General features: G+C 46.3%; 1 long non-coding RNA gene across 2 annotated transcripts in view; it reads left to right on the forward strand.

Annotated features, from left to right (window-relative positions):
- The first annotated feature begins 11687 nt into the window (after positions 1 to 11687).
- LOC138283344 (uncharacterized) overlaps positions 11688 to 27859 on the forward strand; it is a 338849-nt gene continuing 322677 nt past the window's right edge. Inside the window, exons 1-2 of one of the 2 annotated variants that reach the window (XR_011201202.1) lie at positions 11693 to 11765; positions 12384 to 12426. This is a non-coding gene — a long non-coding RNA (uncharacterized lncRNA). Of the gene's footprint in view, positions 11770 to 12383; positions 12427 to 27859 lie in introns of both variants that reach the window. The other variant, XR_011201203.1, reaches the window with a different exon arrangement.

A 27859-nucleotide genomic window follows, 5' to 3' on the forward strand; every position in this document is an offset into this window, starting at 1 on the left:
AGGAGCTCAGGGTCATGGTGGAGGAAATCGTCCGGGTAGAGCCCCAGTTATTCGGATCACAGGTGCAGCAGACATCCTTTTCAAGGAAGATAGAGTCATGGCGCAGAATTGTCAACAGGGTTAACGCAGTGGGACAGCATCCAAGAACACAGGATGACATCAGGATAAGGTGTAACGACCTACGGGGCAAAGTGTGTTTCGTGGTATCCAGACAGCAGATTGCTGTACAGAGGACTGGCGGTGGACCCCCACCTCCTCTCCCACAACTAACAACATGGGAGGAGCAAGTATTGGCAATTATGCATCCTGAAGGCCTCGCAGGAGTAGCAGGAGGACTGGACTCTGGTAAGACATATCTTTACTACTTTATCCCCCACACCCTACCTGCATGCCGTCACATACTGCCACCCTTACCCTCACACCCATCACCCCAACAACCCACAGATACCCCACTAACACAACCCACACGTCCCAAAACCAAGCCCTGCATGTAACACCAATGCATGGACACCCATCACCAAAGCATGTCCAGTACAGAGACTCACTCATGCCCCACAATCACCAATCACACAAGGACCAAGCCAATAATGCAAGCACAGGAGCAGAGGGTCACTCACCAATGGCACAAGATGGCACACACAGATACAATAACTATGCATTTACACCCCAACAGGACCCATACCCAACGTCACCGGACAGGAGGTGCCAGACATATCCAGTCCCCCCGCAGAGGAGACCCACAGTGATGACAGCAGCTCTGCACGCCTGGACCAGGATGACCAGTCTGGCCCATCAGGGACCTCGGGACAGTCGATTCCCCTGACACAGTCACAAACCACCACAGAGCCTCCCCCCTCAGGAAACACCAGCACAGCACCCACCCAGCGGGCCCATCCCTCTGTCACCAGGACACGTCAATCAGCAGTGTGTCCACCACTACAGGGAACCCAGGCAAACCCACTAACATAGGAGGATCAGGGACCTGGGGGCAGTGGGCACACGGTTCAGGGGACAGAGGCACAGGAAAACAGGGAAGCTAGCAGGACTGCTGTGTGACAGGGGGAGGACAGGCCCAGGGAACCCACTCTCCACGAGGCACTCTCCAGCATCATGGGAGCTTACCACCATTCCCAGGAGACCATGGGCACAGTACTGGCCAAGTTTCAGGAGACCCAGCAGCTGCAGGAGGAACACTACATGGGGATCAGGGAGGTCTTGAAGTCCATCAACACCACCCTGATCACCATTGCAGGTGTGCTGGCAGACCTTCTCAACATCAGGGGGGACACAGTGGCACACCAACGGGCCCCTGACACTAGCCTGGACGATGAACAGCCCTCCACCTCCGCCGGCGCCAGTGGACAGGAGGCATCACCACAGGAACAACAGGCCACCAGCACCCCACCCCCTGCAGATGGAGAACCACCCCGCAAATGGTCCCTGAGATCCAGGAACAAGACAGAGAACATTGCCAAGACCCCTGCCAGGAAATAAGACCCCCCTGAATGTCACCCTTCTATCCCACTATGTCACCCTGTCCATCCTTAAACTGCCATTGCTTCACTCCCTATGCCCCTTTGGACAATGCACCTGTGAAACAAATAGACTGGACTCTGCCATGGACATACCTACACCATCACCCCAGCCCATTTTACAACCCCCTCCACTTATCTGCACAGGAATAAGCACACTTCAATCACAAAATAATCTGGAGTCAGTCTGTGCTTTCACAAATGTGTAATTGCAATATCTATTGAATATAGCAATGTCAATTTACTTGTTCACATACCAATGTAGGCCAGGAGTAAACATAGCAGAGGGCACAAAGTAGGACCCAGATCTGTGAAATGGAAAGTAGAGGTGACAAGTCAGGGTCCATCCACTGAGTTAAAATGACGGACTTATGCTAGCTCTAACAACAGTATGAGATGTGGGAAGCAGTGAGATCTTCTTACCTGTGTCTCACTGGAAGTATTGCATGATGATGTTGTTTCGGTTGTTTCGGTTGTCGATATCCTCTTCTTCTGACTCCTCTTCTTCACTGTCCACAGGCTCCACAGCTGCCACAAGACCACTATCTGGCCCATCCTCCTGCAGAAAAGGCACCTGGCATCGCAAAGCCAGGTTGTACAGCATACAACAGGCCACGATTATCTGGCACACCTTCTTCGGTGAGAAGTATAGGGAAGCACCTGTCAGATGGAGGCACCGCAATCTGGCCTTCAGGAGGCCGAAGGTGTGTTCTATTATCCTCCTAGTTTGCCCATGTGCCTCATTGTAGTGTTCCTCTGCCCTTGTCCTGGGATTCCTCACTGGGATCAGTAGCCATGACAGGTTGGGGTAACCAGAGTCACCTGCAAATGTTGAGGGACAACTGTTAGACACACACTAACCCTTAGGGACAACCCCATACCCAGACACCTATGTCAACTGTATTGGGACCTTGGCCTCACCTATTAGCCACACACAGTGCCTCAGGTGTTGCCCCATCACATAAGGGATGCTGCTATTCCTCAAAATGTAAGCGTCATGCACAGAGCCAGGATACTTTGCATTCACATGGGAGATGTACTGGTCTGCCAAACACACCATCTGCACATTCATCGAATGGATAGCTTTTCCGGTTTCTGTAGACCTGTTCATTCCTCGGGGGGGGACAAATGCCACATGTGTACCATCAATGGCACCAATGATGTTGGGAATATGTCCCAGGGCATAGAAGTCACCATTCAGTGTGGGCAAATCCTCCACCTGAGGGAAAACGTGGTAGCTGCTCATGTGTTTCATCGGGGCAGACAACACTCTGGACAGCACGTTAGAGAACATTGTCTGGGAAATCCATGATGCCATGGCCACTGTTGTTTGAAAAGACCCACTGGCCAGGAAATAGAGAACAGACAGGACCTGCACTAGAGGGGTTATCCCTGTGGGATGGTGAATAGCTGACATCAGGTCGGGCTCCAACTGGGCACACAGTTCCAGGATTGTTGCACGATCAAGTCTGTATGTGATTATGATGTGTCTCTCTTCCATTGTCCACAGGTCCACCTTTGGTCTGTACACCGGATCATGCCGCCATCTCATCACCTGCCCCAGCAGACGTGACCTATGGAGGAGAACAGCGAGCAGAGAGTCATCCAACACTGATGTATCACAATGTGTTTTTTGCAGAAACGTAATTAATCCGCAAGTTGCCAGTATCTGTCTGTATTCCCAGCCTTGATAGGTGTGACGCAGTTTTTATCCATCCCATGTGGCCCTCTGAAATGGAGGCTGCCTGACCTGTAAGGTGGGACAACGGGATATGAGGTAACTGCGCTAGCGTTGTACACAGTCTCTGTGGGTGGTCAAAGACCGTGGCACAATTCTGCATTGGTTAACAGTGGGCCCTATGGGTCCCAGGAGCCAAGTACGATGTACGACGGCGGTGACGGTATGCACCGCCGTGGACGTGAACGCCATTTTCTGTCTGTTCACTCACTTGATACCTGACCTTCAACAGGAGAGGTCCTACACTGCAAGTGCTGCTGTGACCTGTGTCTGGAAGCGACAATGGCTACAGTGTCTGGGGAAAGGTCCCCTGCCTTCACTTCGGAGGAGTTGGAGAAACTAGTGGATGGGGTCCTCCCCAGTACACGCAACTGTACGGTCCTCCAGACAAACAGGTGACTACACTGTGAGCATGCTGCATGGGCAATGCCTGCTTTGAGTGGTGTGGATGGAAGATACCTGGGGGGCTGAGGCCTGCATGTGCGGATGGTGAGTGTATGTGCGTCAGGGCATGGGTGGGAACTGGTGGGCAATGTGTATGATGGTCCGGACGGGTGAGTAATTTCCTTTCCCTCTGTACCATTCCTCTAGGTCAGCACCCACCATAAGAAGGGTATTTGGCGTGCCATTGCCAAGGACGTCCGGACCCTAGGGGTCTACCACAAACAGAGCACCCACTGCAGTAAAAGATGGGAGGACCTGCGCCGCTGGAGCAAGAAGTCGGCGGAGACCCAGCTGGGGACGGCCTCCCAACATGGAAGGGGTGCCCGTCGCATCATGACCCCCCTGATGTCCCGGATCCTGGCGGTGGCCTATCCGGGGTTGGATGGGCGCTTGAGGGCATCACAGTTGCCACAAGGGGGTGAGTACACTCTCATTCAGCTGACTCTGCGCGTATTACTAGGTGTCTGGGTGGGGGAGGTGGGCAGTGTGTTCCCCTAGGCCAGGGCAAACATGGTAGGCAAGGTCCCTGGTGAGGCAGACTATGTAGCACCCCGCTAGTGGTAAGAGCCATCTACACCTAGTCAGACTCCTGTGACATCCAGGTGTGCAGCAATTAGGCTTAGGCCTCGTACCCCATGGTCAGGTGAATTTTCTAGGAACTGTTAGTGCATGGCGTAGTGCTGAGGGCTGCTCCCTGTGTGTTGGATCCGCCAACGGTAGTGGTGTTGCATGCACTGAACATGTTTTTCTTCTGTCTTTCCCCCCGCTTATTGTGGTCTCCCTGTTCTTGTGTGCAATAACATCATCAGGCGGAGGAGCATTGGCACCGGAGCAGGAAGGAGCTGCAACCCACTTGGCCCTGGAGGGTGAAGCAACGGAGTCTGAAGCCACCAGTGGGACTGAGGGCGAGAGGAGCTCCACAGCGAGGACAGGAGCAGACACCACTGACAGCGACTCCTCCTCTGATGGTAGCTCCCTTGCGGTGCCGGGCACCTTTGTGCCCACGGCATCAACAGGTATAGCCCCCACCCCCCCACCAGCAACGCCCTCCCAGCAGCCATTCAGTGTGTGTCCTGTGCCCTCTCACCCATGAGGGTGGGCATCTCCTTCGCCCCAGGCACCTCAGGCCCTACCCCGGTCAGCCCTGCTGCCCTCAGTGAGGAGGCTATTGACCTCCTGAGATCCCTCACTGTTGGGCAATCTGCCATTTTGAATGCCATCCAGGGTGTTGAGAGGCATTTGCAGCAAACAAATGCATACCTTGAGGGTATTCATTCTGGGCAGGCGGCCCAACAGAGAGCATTTCAGGCTCTGGCCTCAGCACTGATGGCAGCCATTGTCCCTGTGTCCAGCCTCCCCCCTCCAACTACCTCCACCCTGACCCAATCCCCTGTACCTCAGCCTATCCCAAGCACACCATCAGAACAGCATGTACACACATCAACACACAAGAGTGGACATGGCAAACATAAGCACCACACATACCACAGGCACTCACACAAGCACCATCCCCATGCAGACACAGCAACATCCACTGCCTCCACTGTGTGTCCCTCCTCCACGTCCTCCTCCTCCTCCCTCCCTGTCTCGTCTCCACTCGTCTCCACTCACACCTGCATGCACTACATCCTCAGCCACTAACTCCATCATCAGCATGCCCATCACCACATACCACTCACGTGCAATCACCACCCCCACTACCATTCACACATCCCCTGTGTCCTCTCCCAGTGTGTCTGTGAGCCCTCCTCCCAAAGTACACAAACGTAGGCACCCACCCACCCAACAGCCATCCACCTCACCACAGCCTCCGGCCCATGCACCTTCACCCAAATTCAGCAGACGTACACTTCCTACAACCACTACCTCTTCCTCCACTCCCAAACCCCCTCCATCTTCCCGTCCCAGTGTGTCTAAAAAACATTTCCTGGCAACCCTTGACCTCTTCCCTTCACCTCCCCCGTCCTTCCCCTAGGACCAGGCTTTCCAGGTCCCAGCCCAGCACCTCAGCCACCAAAATCCCAGGCACAGTGGTGCCAGCAACTGCGGGGTCATCGAGTGCACCACCCATCAGGGCTGCCAGTGTGCCACGTAGCGAGGGCAAGGACATTCTGCCACCTGCCAAGGTGAAAAAGGTGCTCACATCCCAGAGGGAGAAGCCGAAAAACAAAAGGGGATAGTGGCAAGACAACTGCGGCATACTAAGGAGTGTTGGATCATCTCCGTCCTCCTTAATTTTGATTGTTTCGGTGTGAGTGTCCGAGCATTGTCTCTAGTTTCACTCCCTCTATTTCTTTTTAATCTTGACCATTTCCCAACAGCAAGTAATAACCTATTGAGTGAGGGATCTGAGCCAATTTTACTTTTTTCTGTGTATTTTTTCCTCTCTCTGACCCATATTTGGCTCCGCGGCATCATCGAGTATATTAAAAAAGATCTCCGGCAAAGAGCCCCCCCTCGGGGGGTGCCCGTCAGACATTGCAGCGCCGGTCTGACGAGGAGGTGTCCGATGATGAAGCATGACACCAAATACGGTGTGTGAGGACTATTGCTCCTGATTATCAGGACTCTTTCTCTTTCCTCTTTTCTTCATTTCGGAACAGTGTACCATATTTTATTAGCACATTGTTGGGAGGGTGTACACTGGACCGCCTAATCCTCCTTTTTTCCCCCCCCTCTTTTTTGAAGACAACTGCGGCACCATCAAAGGTGGGGAAGGGACAAAAGCAGAAGAGCAGGTCAGGAGAGGGCACGGTGGCACCGACTGAAGGACCAGTGTCACACCTTCTGTCCACGACCACACCAACCTGTACAGCGGCGAACACCGCTAGTTGCCCCGCCACCACAACCACCACCTGCACCGCCACCTGCACAGCCACTGACACATCTACAGCCTCAGCAATAGTCCCCAGCCTCTTCCCCAGTGGGCAGCCGTCCGAGGCTGCAGAAGACGTCCTGCTGTGTCCCTCAGCAGGTGCTGAGCCATGCACCACCGCCAGCACCGCCACCACAGACACCGCTACAAGCACTGCCACCAGCCCACAACGTGCTCGGACAGTTGCACCACTGCTGACATGGCTACCATCCCCAGTGGTCAGTCGTCCAAGGCTGGAGGAGAGTTCCTGGACCCTGGGTAGCTTCCATGAAGCATGACTTCCATCACTGCTTGCATCTGCAGGTGGAAGGCGAAGACGCAGCAGTGTGGGGTATGTTGCTGCCTCCATGGCGTATCATGCTAACTGTACCTCAGTAATCTCGTGGCACACACACCCAGGTGAGGGAATTGTACCGGCCACACTGCACGTGGAGCACTTTGGGTACCAGGCCCCCTCCAGAACCAGTGGAGAAAAGCACCCACTTCCCCAGTTCATGGCAGGATGAAGCACTCTGGGCACCAGGCCCCCTCCAGAACCAGTGGAGAAAAGCATCCACTTCCCCAGTTTTTGGCAGGATGAAGCACTCTGGGCACCAGGCCCGCTCCAGAACCAGTGGAAGAAGGCATCCATTCACCCTGTCCTTGGCAGGATGAAGCACTCTGGGCACCAGGCCCCCTCCAGAACCAGTGGAGAAAAGCTTCCACTTCTCCAGTCCTTGGCAGGATGAAGCACTCTGGGCACCACGCCCCCTCCAGAACCAGGGGAAGAAGGATTCCACACACCCTATCCTTGGCAGGATGAAGCACTCTGGGCACTGGGCCCCCTCCAGAACCAGTCGAGAAAAGCATCAACTTCCCCAGTACTTGGCAGGATGAAGCACTCTGGGCAGCAGGCCCCCTCCAGAACCAGTGGAAGAAGGCATCCACTCACCCAATCCTTGGCAGGATGAAGCACTCTGGGCACCAGGCCCCCTCCAGAACCAGTGGAGAATGACATCCACTTGAGAGACTGTGGCTTTGCACTCCCCAGGATAAAGCAGTGGGAAACCACCCACTGGAGGGACTTAAGAGACTGTGGCTTTGCACTCCCCAGGATAAAGCAGTGGGCAAACCAGCCACTGGAGAGACTTGATAGACTGTGGCTTTGCACTCCCCAGGATACAGCAATGGGCATGGAGCCCCCTCGTGCAGCAGTGGCGTGGTGAGTTCATCTGGCTGAGGTTCCCCCCCCACCCCCTGAGGTGCCTGTATATTTTCACTCTGATGTCCCAGCAGTGTTCTCTCCGTTTCCAGTCAGGTATCTAGTGTGGGCTTCGGACAATGATTGGTACACTATCCGGACTTGTGTAGTTGGTGTACATATTTGTATATACTGAATTTTGATTTTTGACTATCAGATTTTTCATGATTAGACTGGTTACAATCATTTCCTTTTGTCCTTGCGTTCTTCCAGGGGGTGATGGGGTGTATATGTAATGTTGCTGCATGTATTTGTGTGTATGGTGTTGTGGGTGGGGGGTGGGGGTATTGCGTGTGTGTGTCCCTCTCTCCCCCCTTGTGTTGTAGGTGAAGTACTCACCGTGGTCATCGACAGCGTCTGTCCTGCTCCTGATAGAGCAGGAGGAAGAGCAGCATTGGTAACACCTGTAGTTCGGGTCCCATGGTGCCCTGGTTCCTCTTTGGGTGTCAAGAGGTGACTGCTTTCCCTTCTGTGTACTGTTTCTGCCGTGTTTTTGATAGCGTGGTTCCACCCCGGAAAAGTTGGCGGATAGGCGTGTTGAAATACAGTGGGCGGTACTTTGTCTTCCGTCTGTCTGTTGCCGGTTACCACTGCGGTGTTTGTTTCTACCGCCGTGGCGGTCTGAGTGTTAAAGTAGCTGTCTATGTTGGCGGTTTCCGCTATGGTCATGATTCCATTTTTGTTCCTCCGGCCTGTTGCCAGTATTACCGCCGCTTTAACACCGACCGCCAGGGTTGTAATGAGGGGCCATATCTTGCCTTTCGACTTACCCGTACTCAAAATTCTTTCTGACTAGATTTAGGTTTGGCTTGGTCCATCTTTTATTTTCATATCATTGTAACACATACAGTGATGCTAGATTAGAACCTTTCCCCTGTGATTCATTCTCCTATCAGACATCACTTAATTTATTTTTCTTTCGTACATTATACACTGTGCCCAGAAAAAGATTATTAGTATTAGAAGGTGCCAGACAACTTTGTTCTACTTGCAGCTTCTACAGACAGAACACATTTGTATGATGGCCTACAACTTTATTTCCGCTGCTGTTCACCTGAGAAATCTAGCTGAAAAATAAGCAAATAATCTTCATATATGTGTTGAGACTGCAATTATCCCTGAATGGGGTGCATGTTAGCACAATCCATAGGACATTTTCTGCTATCTTGTTTACTTCAATACAGTATGGGGTGAGAATCTACAAGTCCATGTTCCATGATAACATTGGCACTTTGTGATACCTATTTACACATGCACATGGCATTTTATAAAGAGAGGTGTATACTCTGCGTCCATATTCTTTTATTGAATGACTGGCCTGTACTGGTTTGCAGTTTTTGTCTCATATCGACTCCTATTAAAAAAAAAAAAAAGCTTGCCTATGAAATTTGCATGTTAGAGTTCTGTTGGTCTGTTTTGGGCTATGGCAACTGTTAATCTGTTTCATGCAGACTTTTTTTTATATGGGAAAGCATTGGGTTTTGGAGGGGAAAAATTGACTTTTCTCTCTTTAAACAGCACAACCGTAGAGAAAGTGTTGGACTTTGGAGGGGTACAATTTACTATTCCAGTCTGTAAAAAAAAAAGGGAAAGTGTTGGATTTTGGAGAGGTGAGATTTACCATTCCCACTCCAAACAGCGCAACAAACTACAAAGAGGTTAATTTTACTATCCCTACTGCAGCCTAAACAAGAGTAGAGAATGTATGTTAACATTATATATTATACATTATATATTTATACATTATATATTTATACATATATGTATACATATATATATATAATACATATATTTATGTATATATATATATATATATATATATATATATATATATATACATATATACATATATACTACTTTACTAACATTGCGCATTTCAGCAAATGATGATACAATTAAAGGTGCATTATAGGATTTGTATTTCAAATTAACATGTCACATTGGAAATAATTAAAAGCATTGGCTTTGAGAACATTTGTTTCCGCTTATCTGTGATCAAAGAAACTTGTGCTGAAACGCATCAGGATACGATTGAATGCGACATGTTGCCCAGTATGTGAATAAACGCCTGGATGACATCTTGCACTGGTGCCTCGTCTCTTTTTGCATATGTATATATATATATATATATATATATATATATATATATGTATATATACATATATGACACTCGTATAAAGTACACTCTTCCAGCAATAGAAACACACACATGGACAACACAGGGGAACTCAATAGCCAGGAGTAAGAAAGCCCTCACACACTCAATAGGATGTCACGCTTCATCACTGGGCAAGCTCCTCGTCAGGGTGGGTGAACACTCTTGACACGTTCTTGAAATTTACTGCCCATGTTTCCTCGACACATGTTTCTTTTTTGGACCTCTTGATCAGGATTGACAATGGCAAACTGACTTCTTGCACATACCATAAGAGTACAGACCGTAACAGTCTGTTACTTTATGAGAGTCACCATCCAAGGGCCTTACGCGACAATTTACCTTTTGGTCAATTTCCAAGATTACGTCGCAATTGTAGCACCATACAGTCATTTGAGACTCAAGCAAGTGACCTCAATGCTAAATTACATGAGAGACACTATCCACTTCACGTTCTAAATTCTGCCTATAAAAGGGCATTAAACAACCACAGAGAAGCATTACTGATGCCTACTGTGAAGGAATCAAACGCTCGTTTAACATGTGTCTCAACATACACTCCTTTGTCAAACACTGTTAAAAAGTTGATTAATAAAAGATGGTCGATCCTATTGAGTGGTGGGACATGTATTCAGAAACCTGTGTTCGCATTCAAGAGGACTACGAATATCAGAGATATGGTGGTACATACCTGCCCACGTGAAACCTGCGAAATGCCCAACCAAACCACAGTATGGAATCTCCTGTCTGTCATTGGCCACTTTCCTTGTGGCACATGTAACATTTGTCCTCCAACCAGACGTCTGGAGAAACTAGACTTGGATCCAATAGGTACATGGCATCTTAATAAGCACACCAATTGCAATACACTCAATTGTGTCTATATGATCAATGCCCGTGTGACCTGCGGCATGTTGGTATGACCACTAGACCAGTTAAGAAGAGGATTCACAAACACCGAAGTAATATAAGATGTGCATGTGCCACTACTAAACTTAGTGTATATTTTCCGGAAGCACGACATGGCCCTGATGAACTGTGGTGGGTGGTGCTTGAAGCCCCGAGATGTTTAAGCAATGACTCCAGGTCACTTTTTAGAATTTAACAAAGTTGGGTTTTCAGATTGAAAACACACATCTGGGAACTTAATGATGACATTCCATGGACACTCTTAACCCATTGATTTGATTTGGGCACTCCCAATGATGCTGGTATGTGTATCAATTATTTGTTGGGGAGGGTGGTCCCACTGTTGTCCACCCTTTTGCTATTTTTCCACCCTTTTTCCTGCAGCTCTCAGTGTATTGACTTATGTCTGCAGTTACTTGCACATATTCCTTCATTTTGCTCTTTTAAAAAAACCTGGCCAGCCGGCATAAATATTTTGTTGCTATTGCTAAATCCTCTCTACTGTTGTCAGTGCATTGACTTGTGCCTGCATTTTCATATATTTTTTTATTTTGCCTTTTTAATCTTTGCTAGTTGGCACAAGTAGGTCAACTCCAGGTCAGTCCAACCTTTTTTTATATGAATGTCCTTTTTTAGTGTTTACCATCACCTCGCAATGTGCAAGTATCTTTTCTTTGTGTCTGTAACTCTCTGGTCACATGACGACACTTGACCAATTACAAATGCTGCAATCTCTACCAATCAGAACACCGGAACTCTTCCTGTTTCCGAGTTCACTTTCTTTTCCTCGTTAAAAACGCTTCACTTGCGTTCCACTGCTTGTTGCAGGAACATGGTCCCCGGATAGGTTCCTGGCTATCAACAGGAAAAACGTGAGTAAGTAGTTTCTCACGATTGGCTCTTTTCAAAGGATTTTCATAATGCTCAGTTCTACTTTGTTACCTCAATGATGCTGTTTACATTTGATTTTGAGGAAGGTTTTTTTTTTTTTTTTTTCCACTATTTGGTGGTTTCTTGTCCTGCCTCATTTTGGTATTTTCTTAACGACCAGTTTGGCACCCTCTCTGTGTTCTTTCTAAAAAGTGATGGATTTCAGAGATTACTGCCAGTCTTTGACAATGTTTTATCTACATGATTCCTGCAGAATGTTAGAATCATGGTGATTACGATTGAATGACTGGATGTTTGAGAATCATGACTATTACAGCTGTATGGCTGGATTTTTAAGACCCTAATGCTGAAAATGTGTTCTTTGTATTTTATAAAAATTTTATTCAGTACTGGGTACCTGTTTGTGGGCTCCTGCACTCCTATGGAGCCGTAACCATAATTTGGGAGGGTAAGCTAATGCCGTTTTATTACCTGTCTGTCCTTTCACAGACTATTTTTGAGCACACTATTTAAATAGTGCCTTTCACTGCTATTAAATAACTTTGGATGCATTATATTTGATAGTATATGTGTCTCTATTTTTTGTCTATACTTCACAGGGCGACTATGCAACAAGACTGACCAGACATGAGGTTGGTGTGAGTAAGTGACCGGAGCATATTTATTAACTTGAGTCCTATTAGGGTCTATGTACTATCCTTAGGTGAAGGTGGGTTTATGTTTTTGGTCATGATGAAGGGTCACTGGATCCTTTGTGACCCCTGAGACGTGAAACATGTCGACCTGATATCAGAGGAAATAGGATAACATCCATTCCCCTCGATTCACAGAAAGTGAGAGTGCACATGAGCATTACCTCCATTAGCACTCTCTCTATACTGTTTTTAACCTTGGCCCAAGCCTCTTTCCGACTTATTAAATATGATGGTTTTGGTTTGGAGCCAATTGTGTTCTCTATTATTATTATTCTCTCCTGACTATGCCTATAGTTTGTATTCATCCTCGGCATAACAACATTTAGTAAAAAATCTCTGGTTAGGAGCCCCCCTTTTTCAAGGGGGGCCCGTCAGGCATTGCAGTGCCGGTCTGACGAGGAACTTGCCCAGTGATGAAGCTTGATATCCTACTGGGTGTGTGAGGGCTTTCTTGCTCCTGGCTACTGAGTTCCCCTATGTTGTCCTTGTGTTTCTATTGCTGGAACAGTGTACTTTATACGAGTGATATATATATATATATGTGTATATATATATATATTTATTTATTTATACATACCCATATATTTATTTATACATGCACCTATATATATATATATATATATATATATATATATATATATATATATATATATATTTATATATATATATATATATATATAGATTAATATCTACACACATATATGTTAAAAACTGAACAAAATACCCGGTTTACTCATAATTACTATTCATTAAAACAATGAGTTATCAATTAATTAATAATTGTTATTCAATTATTAATTAGTTAGCTTCATATTCTATATCCCTACAAACCTATAATTAGATGAGTAATTAATTATTAACACTAAATAGTTAACTTAATTAACTTCCCAGACGATAATTCTACAAACCTAGCAGCATACAACTAGAATATAATTAAAAAATTCAAATATTCCATAATTTCAATTTAAATGTGTCAAATGCAATTAAATAATTAATTTACAAATAAAAAATAAAAAATTATTATAAATAATACATTATTAATTACATAACTTTCTACCTTATATCCCTACAAACCTGGCATCCCGCAAATAAAATGTTAGTACAATAAATCAGTATTCCCCATTTTTCATAATTAAAACGTAATCAAATAATGAACTAAAAATCATTATTAAATTATTAATTAATTTTTACCTAACTTTCTACCCTAGACCCCGACAAACTGAGCAGCCTGCAACTAAAATATAAGTAAAAATATAGGTAAGTCTGTACATAATTACAATCAATTAAATATTTAATTGTTATTTAACTACCACTTAATTAACTTCCCACCAAATACCCTAACAAATTAACAGCCCTCAAATAACATATAACAAAAATAAATAAATATTCCATAATTTGCATATTAAATATCAATCATATAATTAAATAAAGTGTATTAAATAATTCATTGAAGTCTATGGAGTTCTTGATGTAAAGTGTGGAACTGGACTTGAGTTTGTTTTGATGACAAGGTAACTCTCCACTTACTCCCTAGTGGCCTCTCTGACAGAGTTGGTCATCCGACACAAACCACAGTAGCCGAACACAACACTTTAAAACTTTACAAACATTCCTAAATGTACGGTTACCAATGCATGGTTATGCTTTAGTCTGAAAAGCCAAGACTTAACGTTTTACTTAAAAATTAATACCTCTGTTACACCATGGTAGATTTTGCTCATCGTAGTGTCTAAAATTCATAAAAAATAATATAATTTTAATACATTTATTTCAGATATCTTTCATGACTTCATTATTTCATGTTTATTGGTGCTTATAAATGCTTTACAGTAGTTCCTTTGTTTAAGCGTTTCTGCTCCAAGACACAGGGTTGAGCTAAAGGTTTTACAAACAAGTCTGAGGACTTAAGAGATTTGTGAGTATCTTACGTAGTAAGGTTTCACAGGCATACCAGATAATACACCACGATCCTCACACAGGTTAAGTGAGGAACGTTCTCCTGGTCATATACATACTCCTGGATCTATTGTTAGTTTTCTCTGCTTGTAGTCCAGATTGACCCTTTACACTTTCAGGTAATTTCACTGCCTCTCAACATCTGACCTCTCCTAATGGGTGAGATTCCAGATACTTCTTGACTCATATCCAAAACACGTCTCTTTCCATTGTCCAAGACATGCAAGTAAGCTGTGCCTCCCACTTAATTCCTTTGGGTAAATCTCCCCTTGACATCTGCAAACATATTTCACAGCCAACCCAATAATATTTTGCCCTCACCGGAAAAGGAAGAAAAAAGACTAGCTTGTTATCAGTGTGAAACCCAGAAACATGCTTTCCCGTTCAGCCTCGAAGTGCCTCCATAAGGTAGGGCGTGGAAAACCCAGGACCGAGAAGGTCTGTGGGGTATGAAGTCTAGCATATTAGAATCCCGTTGCTGCTTTCTTAAAATAATATTTAAACCAGTCCTAGAGATGTCCAAAAAAGTCCTTTGTTAGTAAATCTGTTTTAACTCACCAATACCCACTGAGGATGATGAAAAGCTTGATCATCTGTCACACATGCTTTGAGCCACGGCTGCTGGGGGCCTTTTATGATAACCATGCCTACGTGAATGTGTATTAGAAACATGAATATCCAAGCTTGATGCTCCCTTGGCAGATGGCGAATCCTGGTTGTCTTTGTTTTCCACCAGAGAACTTTCCAAAGGTAAAATTACCTGTACATGTGGCTCCATCTATTCGACTGCTTGCACCCTTACTAGGCCCCAGAACTGTATCTATTTCTCTGTGGTTAATAGTGAATGGTTCGTATACTTCCTCATGAGAATTAGGCCTATTCACTTATATTTGGTATATCCCCCGCTTCAGGGCCAACAATTAAGACACAGAGGACTGAAACAATTGATTCAACACTTTCAACCACTTGAATATTCTTATGCATAATAATAATAATGATAATAATAATTATTATAACAACAACAACAGAGTTATTGCTTGGCGTTCAAAAATAGGTATTATGATTGTGTAGCCAATACGTTGACTATTTGATTGGCCTCGATATACCTTTCAGACTCCCATTTGTGCAATGTATAGAAGTAGAAAGTGCATTTTTCAGATAACATTTTCAAAAGTAAGACAGTAAACGCATAGCACACGTCAAACAATTGTTCATAATTTATTTCCAAAATCAAAATTCTTTTCTTCTGTTTTGCTTAATCATACAACTGAGAATTATTCGCTACTGACTCGTATGAAGTCTTTGAAGATAATCTAGCTAGGATTGAGGAAGAACACATTTGTCTTCCCCGAATGCACATTAGACGCTGCTATAATGAAGTTAAAACGAAAAAACACTCAGCCTCTATAAGCAGAAAAAACATCACAGACTATTTCGCCTGGAGATGAAAACACACACAGCATCAATAAAAGACATATTTGTTTTGTTCAGTTTGAAGCAATACACAGCGCTACTGACTAGAAATAAGCAGAGATGAGGGGCTCAGTGCTTGAGAGAATATAGGGAGGCATATAAGGAAAAATAAAATGAAATGCCGGCATTGGGAAGCCGATGCTATTGCTTTCAACAAATGCAAATACATAGTGGAGAAAAATCAAATACTATTGGGCATGTTGAAAAATATGACATCTGGTAAAACATATGGTACTGCTGCACCGTGTAAAATTGTATAATTGTTACACTACTAACATATTGAAATATATTTGCTGACTCCAGTGCTTAATTCGAGCAGGACGTTGCAGATGAGGCCCGACCTGCACTGAAGAATCGCAAACCATGGGCCGTGCTGTTAGGCAAACAGGTGTCTCCCAGGGGGATCGGACCATCACACAGCATCCATTTGAACCCAGTGGCATTCTGTTTCAGATAGAAACCATTCATAGAAAACCCTAATTTCTTCGGCTTGATGATTTTCCTAATGTCCGGAAGGCTTAAGTCATCTCAATTCCTATGCACTTTTAATATTTTCCTAGAGTGCGTTTGCTTCCAACCCAAATAAATGTATAGATCGCAGTCTGAAGTATGTGCAAGAGCTTTTCTGGAATGTTTTACTGGAAGTGCTTGAAATATATAGAGGAGAAGCGACAACACATTTAGTTTAATCACAGACATCCTCCCCCGCCATAATATAGCTACTGTCACGGGGCGTGGCCAACAAGATGGGTAACCGGATGCACTAGACGAGTGCTGCCGGCCCCGCAACAGAATCCGCCAACATTCTGCCGCCCTGAGGTCCTGCGGACCCAGCAAATCTGTTGACGGGGGTCAGGGGGCCAGGATGGAGTGACAGCAGAGGGTACAAACGCCCAAAACTGAGCTGCAGCACTGCACTCGTGGAGAGGCCCTGACCACAATATAGCGGCTGCGATTTTTGATGTGCACTGGGCCGGGTGGCGTTTAACATGGCGGACCCAGTCTCAGGCCCCTGGTCCTGCATAGCCTGGCGGAGGGTGCCCTGTGGATTGTGGATGGCCTACTTTGGTCCCTCACCTCCCCCCCAGTGCATGATTGAAGCCTGGCCGCTAGACGATACCCTGGTCTGGGAGGCCCCTTTGAGAGACCTGGCTGGTGATGAGGAGCCGTGCTGGGGGGGCAGGGGAGCCCCAGCAGAGTGTCAGAGACACCGAGAGAGACGCTGGTGTGTGAGCAGAGAACACTTGACCTGACGATTGGCACTCACTGAATGTGTCCTACCTGGACTTCATCGACTGGTGAGGAACTGAGCTGAGCTAGGGGGGGTGCCGGAGGCTCTAGGAGGAGCCATGATGGCTGCCGCCCCTACCTGGTGGGTAGGACAACGCACCACCTGGGAGTGAGATGAAGCACGGGGGCTACGGGGACCGGGCAGTTGGCCTGTTGTTCGCGATGCAATCACCGAACCCAGAGGGATCGGCAGAGGCCAGTGCTGTGGGCCTTGTACAATATGGATAAAGACAGATCGAATAAAGGTGCGCAGCAGATGAGAATGGACCAGTACACGGCCTAGTGTAGAGGAGGGGGCCCACAGAAAGAACCCTCTGGATCCATGGAAAAGGTGTGCAAGCCCACCAGGGCCCAGATCCTGGTGTCCATTGAGGTCTCTGGACAGGCGGTACAGGAGCAAATCGCCGCTATGGGGGTAGACATTAACTTACTGAGAGCTGATCTGAGGCAGAGCGTTCAGTGGCCACTGAGCAACAGGTGAATGGCATGCAGACAGACATAGACCCTCTGAAGGCCACTGTGGCCACCCTTGAGGCTAAGATGCGCAGACTGGAGGCGAGGGCTGATGATGCGGAGGGGAGGGCAAGGAGATGTAATCTACGAGTTGTGGGCTTCCCGGAGGGAGCAAAGGGGATGGCCCCGGAGACCTTCCAAGAGGATTTGATCAGAAAGACAATGCCCACCGCTCCCCGTCTGTGTTTATGGTGGAGTGAGTACATAGAGCCTTAGCTCCCCGTCACCACCGGGAGCTCCCTCCAGGAACGATCATTGTCAAGGTTCTCAACTATAGAAACCACAATATTATCTTACAGGAAGCACACAAACATGCAACCCTACATACTAGAATCACACTATATGCTTCTTTCCTGACTATACTAGGGCAGTCCAACTCCAAAGGCAATCATACGTAGGTGTTAAGCAAAAGTTAAAAGAAATGTGGTACACCTATATGCTACTGTACCCAGCCAAGCTGAAAGTCCTCCACGCGGGCCGCTACCATTTTTTCCAAACAACTGAAGCAGTCTGGGACTGGCTAGAACTTAGAGGAGGTGAGGGACCCCTGGAAACCCCCCACAGTAGAGGCAGCAGAAAGGACCAGGGACCAGGAGATACACAGGCCACCGCACGCAGGAATAACAGGCGCCATCGCACCAGCTGCAGCAACAGGGTGATAGTGCGTCCGGATGGAAACCTGAGTCTGGAATGAAAGAGACAGGAGCTATTGGTGGAATCCGTCACCTGAGCAACATCCTCTCGTACTGGGGCGCCACAGGGTGAGGAGGGGTCAGCCTCAGACTTAGACAATACCAACACCGAGGGCCATCAAAGTGGCACTGGGCTGAAATGCTGTGACTGGACCTATACCAGGCTTGGAAAAGTTGACTCCTTCCCTCCCTCTCGCTTCCATCTCCCTCCCCCCACCTATTTTCTGTTTAGCTCTCTGCCTGCGCTGGGGGCGGCGGGGACTCGGACAAAGTACAAGGATCTAACAAGCACACTCCCTTGAATTGGCCATGACTAACCCTTACCTTACTCTCTCTTCTACTATCTATGTGGCTCGTATCTTGTTTTTCTATGATCTCTTTGTAGTGATAAGTTAAGATACTTGGGAATAGTGTGTGCGTGGTCTGGATGGTTGTGGGAGGGGTGCTGGAGAAATGCTAGTGCGCTGACCGCACCATCTTGAGCAGCTCCTTGCTATTTAGTGGGGACAGCTAGACACTCTCCCCTGCCTCTGGATTCTGGAGTGGATAGTGGGGTGCACACCAAGATTGGGTAGACATTAGTTGTTGGAGGTGTTTACCCGGAAAGGGATGTGGGTGTTTGAATGGGGTTCATGGTTGGAGTTGGAGTTATGTTTTATACACGTGGTGTACTGCATGCATTTTGACAGGGAGAGGAGATGGAGTTGCACTGTTGTGTACATGCTTGACTGGAGTGTGGGATATGGGGGGCCTAGCCGGGGTGGGGAAGGGTAGGTTGACAGGGGGTGGCATTGTGACTGTTGATCGGAATACATGCATGAACTCTGCACCTAGAACACATACACCCCCAACTCGAATTATGCTGAGTTCTTCAAAAAACTGGAGCAAGAACTATTATTCTACATTGGGATGCCCATTATCTGGGCAGAAGATTTTAACTGTGTCCTAGACAGTGCCTTGGACCGCAGCCCACCGAATCTGGGCGCTAAGTCCCACGTGACCGCCAAACTCAGCAAGGTCATGATTAGCCTGCACTTTATAGATATATGGAGGGAACTTCACCCCCATGTTCAAAATATACGCCTGCTAAACGCCCGCACATGAGGCATATAGCATATTGGATAGATTTCTGCTAGCAAATGACGGCACGCTTGATGTTCGACAAGTGGACTACCAGGTTTAGATTCCTATCAGACCATGCCCCTCTGTTACTGGAATGTGAGGCACACGCACCAAAGCCAGCGATCCCCCTGTGGCGAATGCAGCCTGAGCTGCTCAGAGATCCTGAATATAAGGGAGACATGCAGGCAGCAACCACATAGAAGAATAGGAGCCATTTGGAATAGGCTGGATAGCTTTGTCGGCAAGGACTTTAGACAGTGACTGCACCCCAAGGTGGACCGTTCGGGGCGCAAGCTAGCTTGGCTACTCAAGTGCAAACCCCGACCAATTATCCTGTCACTCTGTGGACCGACTGGGGAAAGGTTTTTAGGACAGGCACATGTCAATTTACTCCAGCGGGATCACCTGAAAAAACATATACACCTCACCTAAGCTTGAGGATAGGTGCCAAATGCACAGGAACCTGGGCAGGCTCCAACTTCCCCAGCTAGCCAAGGCTCAGACTGAGGAGCTGGAAGGAGATGTAATGTTGGAGGAGCTGCAGGAAGCTTTAGAGTCCATGCCGCACAGTAAAACACCTGGTCCAGATGGCCTACCAGTTGAGTTTTACCATACATACTCTGCATTGGTCCTTCCCAGACTGTTGGAAACACTGCGAAGCCTATAGAGAGGGCACTTTGCCAAAACATATGAGGGAAGTATTGATAGTCATGATACCGAAACCAAGGAAAGACCCAGTTGACCCCGGCTCCTATAGGCCATTGTCCATGTTCAATGTAGATGTAAAACTACCTGCAAAAGTTCTGGCAATGCGCTTAAGATGTGTTGTTACCCATCTGGTGCTAGATGATCAATGCAGATTCATACTGGGGAGGGGAACTCATATGAATTTGCAGACGCTATCTCATATAATGCACAAGACCAGAGGCTCTGCAGCTCGCACTGCGTTGGTTGCCCTGGACATAGAAAAGGCACTTGATACTCTGTCTTGGGACTACCTGTGGGAGGTACTTAGCAGAATGGGCAATGGACCAATATTCCTGATATGGGTGCGTCTCCTGTATATGGCACCGCAGTCATGGGTGTGCACTGAGTCGATAGTGTCTGACTCATTCGATATTGAACAAGATATACAACAGGGCTGCCCACTATCGCCACTTGTCTTCCCATTGTCTATGGAGCCCCTGGCAGTACAGCTGAGGGCAGGACTACAGGAGTGGGGTATACGATTGGGGAACAGAATGCACATTGTCTCACTGTATGCAGGTGATGCTCTGGTGTATGTTACAGACCCGGAACGGTCAATCCCACTCCTTTTAAGAATGATGGATGACTTTGGACCGATATCTGGCCTCCAAATGAACCGACAGAAGCCAACAATGTACCCCATGGTGTTTCAGGTGACTGTTGCGGTGCCAGTGCTCCTGCCGGTGGGCCTGGCTTGGGACACCAAGACCTTTAAGTACTTGGGTATCCACGTAACTCACTCCTCACAACTACAGTATGAGCTGAACATGGGTAGAGTGTTGGACAGACTCCGGGCATCTGTCCAATTTTGAAGCACATTCCCACTATCAGTTATGGGCAGAGTCATGCTCAGTAAAACGGTCTTACTCCTGAGCTGCCTGTATGTCATGCAAAACCTGTTCTGCAAGCTACCCCCTACTCTGTTTCAACAGATAGATAAGATGCTGCTGTCCCTAGTCTGGGCAGGTAAGAGTTGTAGAGTCTGCCTCGAAGTACTGAAGTTAGACCTGGCCAATGGGGGATTGGGGCTACCAGACCTCCATCTATACTACATTGCAGGCTTGCTGCAGTACGTGGCTATATGGTGCAACGATGCCTCCAACTGGGAAAAAAATTGCTAGTAGGCTCTATATGTAGATCCGGACTTCCAGGCCTACTTATGGGTGGTTCTAAGCTACCACAGGGCACCCCCTTTCTAATATCACAGGTGTCACAGGTATGGGAATGAGCGGTCATGCAGGTACTGCGGAGAGCGCCGCATGCGCACCTGCTCCTGATCTGGATCCGCCCCTTGGCTAAAGTTGCTAATACGTTGGACTTCTCGAAATGGCGACCAGGCGGATGTAATAATGTGGGTGATTTATACCAAAATGGCACATTTGTCTCTCGGGAGGAGGCAGAGTCCCTATTTGGAACTGACCAGGGACAATTCCTGCAATATGCAAGCCTATCACAGATGGCTCAGGAGATCTGGAACTCCTTCCCTGAGGAGCCTACTGGATCCCCCTTCGTGAAGGCTCTTATAGACCCGGGCTCCGACGGTTGTCTACTCTCCCGTATATACATGGCCCTAAAAAAGGATAGGCAGATAAACATACATGTGATGAGAGCTATGTGAGATACGGACCTGGGAACTCCATTTACAGACGTGGAATGGAATAGGGCCTGCACACTAGTGCAGGAAGGGTCTAGCAATACTCAGTTGAAGCTGACGCAATGTTACTATCTGCAAAGAGCATATTTTATGCCACAACGCCTTCACAGACTATTCCTAACATGACCAGACAGGTGTGCTCCCTGCGGCACATTCCCAGCCACCTTTGGACACGTCACATGGACATGTAGCTCCATACTACCCTTCTGGTGCCAGATAGTAAAGACAATAAAGACTGCGATGTCTGTGAGAGTAAAGGTAACAATGAGACACTGCTTGCTGGGACTGATCCTCATCCCCAAAAAAGGGATTAAAATGGCATACAGATTAGCACAGCTGAGGCTTGTATTGGCCGAGAGGCGCATTACGATCCAGTGGGCCAACCCGACCCCCCAACGCATGATAGATGGCTGTCTGATCTCCTTAAATGGGTGACTGCTGAGGAATATCGTCTCCATAAGATACGTACAGATGAGCATGATGAGCAGGATTTGGAGGACTGGTGTGGTATGATTGAGGGGCTGCACGGAGAAGTCGAGGTGGAAGATGGGGGCACCTCAGTGGATGAATCCCAATAGCTGAGTGCTGAGGAAGACTAGCCCATGGGGCGGTAAATCTGCGGCTTCGGACACGAGGTTGAATGCGGCTGGCTGGTGACATGCCCTCTCCCTCTCACTCTCTCCCCCCTCTGGGAATTCCCTCTCCTCCTCACTGGATTTAGCTGTGTAACTGCCTGCTGGGTGTCTGCTATCGTCTCTAAGGGCCTGCACCACCCAGAAACTGTTGTCTAGTCTGCTAGAGAGCAATAGCAGTTCTCTCTCTATGCTTGAACCAGTTAACATGCGCTGCAGTATCACCTTCCAGTTGTTAATGTTTAATGTTCCATACAATGCGATTGATATTGACCGGCCTACTTACCTCTGCTAGATTTGAATACTTCACACTTAGTGATGGACTATCATGCAGTTACTTCTGTCCAGTTAGGACATATGCACTGAACTATAGCACATCTGTAAGAAAGAACATGTCGAAGCACTGACATGGAATACATGCTATACTTGGAAGAGAGAGGCGAGTTATCTTGGTAATGATACGCTTATGGTGTATGGTGCGATTATGTATATGTTATTTTTCTTTTGCATAAGTCAAATTGGAAAACAAAAAAACAAAAACAAATATCTACTGTCATAGACTTAAACAGATGGTAGGCCATAAATAAATATATATATATTCACTTAAAAAAAAAAAAAAAAGGTTACAGGGACATTATAGTTAGGTTGATGTTTTACCCTTACGAAACCATAGAAATTCAGTTGTTATAATTGCAGTTGCAGTTACTTATAGTTATACTTATGTTAAGAAACTATAACTTGTGGCCTAAAGTTACTTTCCAGCATGAGTTATAGTTTCTTCAGTAACTTCAGAATTTCTATGGTTTTGTATGGGTAAAACGTAAACCTAACCATAACATCCCTGTAATCTTTGTCTTTTTCAGTGAATTTCAATGTTTTTTTCAACACACCTTTTAATATTTGTGTCAGGTTGTGGCAAGCCAATCAGGGCCTTGCTTTTCCTTTTGATGTGAGGAGCAACTAAGGAGGATCCTCGAATCCGTGGATTGGCTAGAAAAAAGGCCTATTTGTTGCCCATATAAAGTCCCTAAGGGACCCCTCGTGTATCCTGTGGGGTCAGGATATCTGTATCCAGACTCCTTAAATGTTTTTACACTGTTTGTTTACCACCCACCCAAGAAATGCGAGAAACAAAATGGTGACCAAATCTTTTCTGTCAGGTTGCTGCCAGACCATCAGGGCCTTGCTTTTCATCTGAATCCGTGGAGGATCCGCGTCGCTATATATACAAATGTGGTTTTCATTTGATAACTAGAAAACTACTGAACAGATTTACACCAAATAGCAGAAAGGCCTTTTTGTGGCTCAAGAGCTACCTTACTCCCAAATGTGGTGTAATTCAGTCCAGTGGTTTTGGCGCTATCGCTGTTCAAAGTCCCTACAGAAAAATGAATGGAGAAAACACATTTTGCACCCCCTCTTTTTCTCAGCCCTAACTTGACGGATCACCCACTAACTTTCCAGACAACAACTGATGTTAAAGTTATTAGCAAAACAAAAACACTTTTTCTATAGAAACGAGGTCCTAACTATAACTTCCTAGTGGTGATAGATACTGGGTTGTGTATATACATATATATATATATATATATATATATATATATATATATATATATATATATATATATATATATATATATATATTTAAATATATATATATATTTATATATATCTATGTATATCCATATATATATATATCTATATATATATATATATTTATATCTATCTATCTATCTATCTATCTATATATATATATATATATATATATATATATATATATAGAGAGAGAGAGAGAGCGAGAGAGAGAGAGAGAGAGATAGAGATAGATATATACAGAAACAGAGATTACAGGGACATTATAATTAGGAAACAGAATTAAAAAAACAAAAGTCACAGGGACGTTATAGTTAGGCTCACATATTAAACGTACAAGACCATAGAAATTCACCTGTTATTGTTATCTCAAGTAAGTATAACGCATGCCCTAAGGTAACTATAACTCGCACCCTTGCCATGCATTGCTAATTACCCCACAAATCACTGCACTCATGACATCTTTGATAACATCATTGATAATATAACAGTAATATCTGCAGTAAATATTTTGACAAAAAACTCTGCATAGCCGGGGCATGAGTTATAGTTACCTTAGGGCATGAACAGACATGTGGTGAGGGAAAAAGATGAAACGATTGCTTTTGCACACAAGAAGCTACATTTCCAGCAGCTCCCTGTGTGCAATAGTAATGCCTGCTCCTGCAGGAGGTGAGGAGCCAGCTGTGGCTGCAGAGGCCTTGAGGCTTCCCACATGGTCCCAATCCTGCACACTGGATGCCAAAGGGCATCAAGGAGACAAGGCCAGGCCCTGGGGGATGGGGTCCTTGGGGTCACTGGGGCCGAAATTGGCCTGCGAAGGGGCCCTCATGGCCCCCTCCCCCATTAAGTGTGTTTTCTTTGCAATTCCATTTCGAAAAATGATCTGAAATTCTTCATGGAGGTGAATGCATCATTGATCTATTGAAAGTGTGATATCTGTGGCTCTGATGAGTGGGTTCTTTCTTGTCCTATCTTGGTGAGAGCAGAGTTCATGGTTCTTCCTTTAAATTGCTGCAAGTATGCAAATGTGCAATCACCTGGAAGCTCTGCCCGCTTGTCCCTGCACTGTCTACCTTAGTAGTATGCAAAGGACTTTCAGACTTTTGGCAGGATGATCAACAGCTCACTAAAGGGCTCCCTGGTGCATTTTCCATTGGTTTTGGTGGTGCATTCTTAAATCGGAAGATTATGAGGGCATCTCCACAAAGCAAAGAAGCACTTGCCCCATATAGATAGCAGGAAGGGCCCTGGTTTGGAAGAGATTTACGTCTTTGTGTGCCTCTCTATAGGAGGATTCATGTTATCACATATTTCTGGATAAAGACACACGAGGAACAATCATATTGCCAAAACACACAAGGTCACTGGTGACATTTCCTTGTGATTCATTACCCAGCTGTAATGTAAAATAAGTACTGGATAGCTACCCAAGGAGCCAGAAAAAACAAGTGCAAAAAAGTGCAAAACTATTGTCTGTTGTTGGATGAAAGGGCAGGTGAGGTTTCTTTGTGGCTGAGTCACTCATTCAGATACTGACACATCCATACAGACACTTACACAACAAATCACAGAAACTCATGCACCCACTTACAGACCCAGTCAGACATTTATTTACCCACTCACAGACCCACTCACAGACTCCCACATATACTTAAATGCCCACTCAGACTCTCACACACCCACTCACAGACCAACTCAGACTCCCACGCACTCACTCACAGACCCACACAGTCACTCACACACTCAATCAGAGACACTCTCATACCCACTCTCACACCCTGAAACACCCTCTCACACCTACTCTTACACCCAGACACTCTCACACCATTCTCACACCCACATAGACACTCTCACACCCAGAGAGACACTCTCACACCCACTCTCATATCCAGAGACACCCTCTCATAACTAGGCAGACAGGACCTGTGGTCAATCTCACAGGGTACAGGATTGGCTGGTTATAGGGTGGTTGGCTGCAGGGCCTGACCAAAGGCCATGTGCAGCAGTGGTTGGATCAACGTATATAATTAAAATTACTTTACATTTTAAAAAAATACAAATACATTTACTGAAAATACCCAAGGTTAAAGGAACTTTATAGTTAGGAAATATAATTATAAAAACCTTAGCAATTCACTTAAAAAAACAAAAGTTACAGGGACGTTATAGTTAGGTTCATAATTTACACGCACAAAAACAGAGAAATTCAGCAGTTATAGTTGGAGTTATTCCAAGTATAACTTGCAGTCTAAGGTAACTATAACTCACGCCCTCACCATGCTCTGATAATCACCCCAGATAGAACAGCACGCATGGCAACTTTTATAACGTAAATATAACTAGCCATGAAACATTAGAAGGTATATTATTGAAGAAAAAACTGTGCATGGTGGGTGCGCTGTGAGAAACTGCCTCTTTTGACATGGTTAACCCTCCACTTTTTGCCTGGCGTTTGATGTGGTTTCAAAGTTGTAGTTCCCAGGGCCTCTGCTAAACAGGATCCCTGGGCCAGATCTCTTTCCCAAAACTGTTGAGATGCATTGGCATAATTGGCAACACCTTTAGCTGCCACTATAAGTCCCTAGTAAATGGTACTTAGGTACCAAGGGCAAGGGTACTAAGGGTAGGCCCCTGAGGGCAGCAGCACAAATTGTGCCACCCTCAGGGAGCATGCATCCAAGTGGACCCCTTACTGCTACTGCAGGTTGAGTGTCCTGATGCAATCCTAAAATGCAAACATGGCATGGCAGACAAACTGTGTGACCTGTCCACTACACGCTACAAGCAATATAGGTAAGCCACCTCTCTGGCAGGCCTTCCAGCCCTAAGGGAGGGCGCACTATAATGCAGGTGTGGGCATAGGTGCTGTGTCCTTGCCAAACCTGGACCATAGGAAATGTACAGAGCAGCCATTTTAAATGCATGTGCTGGACACTGGCCAGGGGGAGTTTTTCCCAGCTATGCAATGGCCACTGTGAACCCTGGGTTGTTTGGTATCAAACAACGCAGGACAATAAATCCAAACTGGTCCTATTAATGGATGTATTGCAAAATGTACCCAGGGGCCACCTTAGAGGTGACCCCTGTAAAAACTAACACTGGCATGGTTGCTGGCCAGTCGTAACCAGCCTGTCTCCACCAGACAAGATTCTGGGTCCCTGGGGTGAGGGCCTTTTCTCTCTGGGATCAGAAAACAAAGCCCTTCCTGGGCAGAAGTGTTACACCTCCTCCCCCAGGAATGTGCACAGGCCTGGCTGCGAGCTTCAAAGAGCTTGCCATCCCGGAAACTCGATCCCCAGCCCTGTTGCTAGCAGCAGATGGTCACCCTCATTACAAACCCCCAGCAAGAAAATGCACAAAGACCAAGCGGAGTGGCCACCCCAAACCTGCACCACCCCGAGGTGTTGCAGGTGAGGTGACATCTCTATTCCATTTTCCTCCATCTTGCACGGTAGGGAAATAGCCAATCAGGTATAGGGATGTGACCTCTGCCCACAGGAAGTGGTCACATAGTGGGTGTATCCACGATATGGTAGATGGCCCATTCACCACTGCAAGGTACTTCTCTAAACGCCCCTAAATGTAGTATTTAGTGGGCATCTCTATACCTACAGATCAGATTTGATTGACACAAAAAGACCAGCAAAACAGAAAACCCAAGGCTCGAGAACTGAAGCCCTGCTGCACCAAGAAAAAGGTGCTAAA

Source organism: Pleurodeles waltl, chromosome 3_1 (assembly GCF_031143425.1).
Source record: "Pleurodeles waltl isolate 20211129_DDA chromosome 3_1, aPleWal1.hap1.20221129, whole genome shotgun sequence".
NCBI classification, from domain to species: Eukaryota; Metazoa; Chordata; class Amphibia; order Caudata; family Salamandridae; genus Pleurodeles; species Pleurodeles waltl.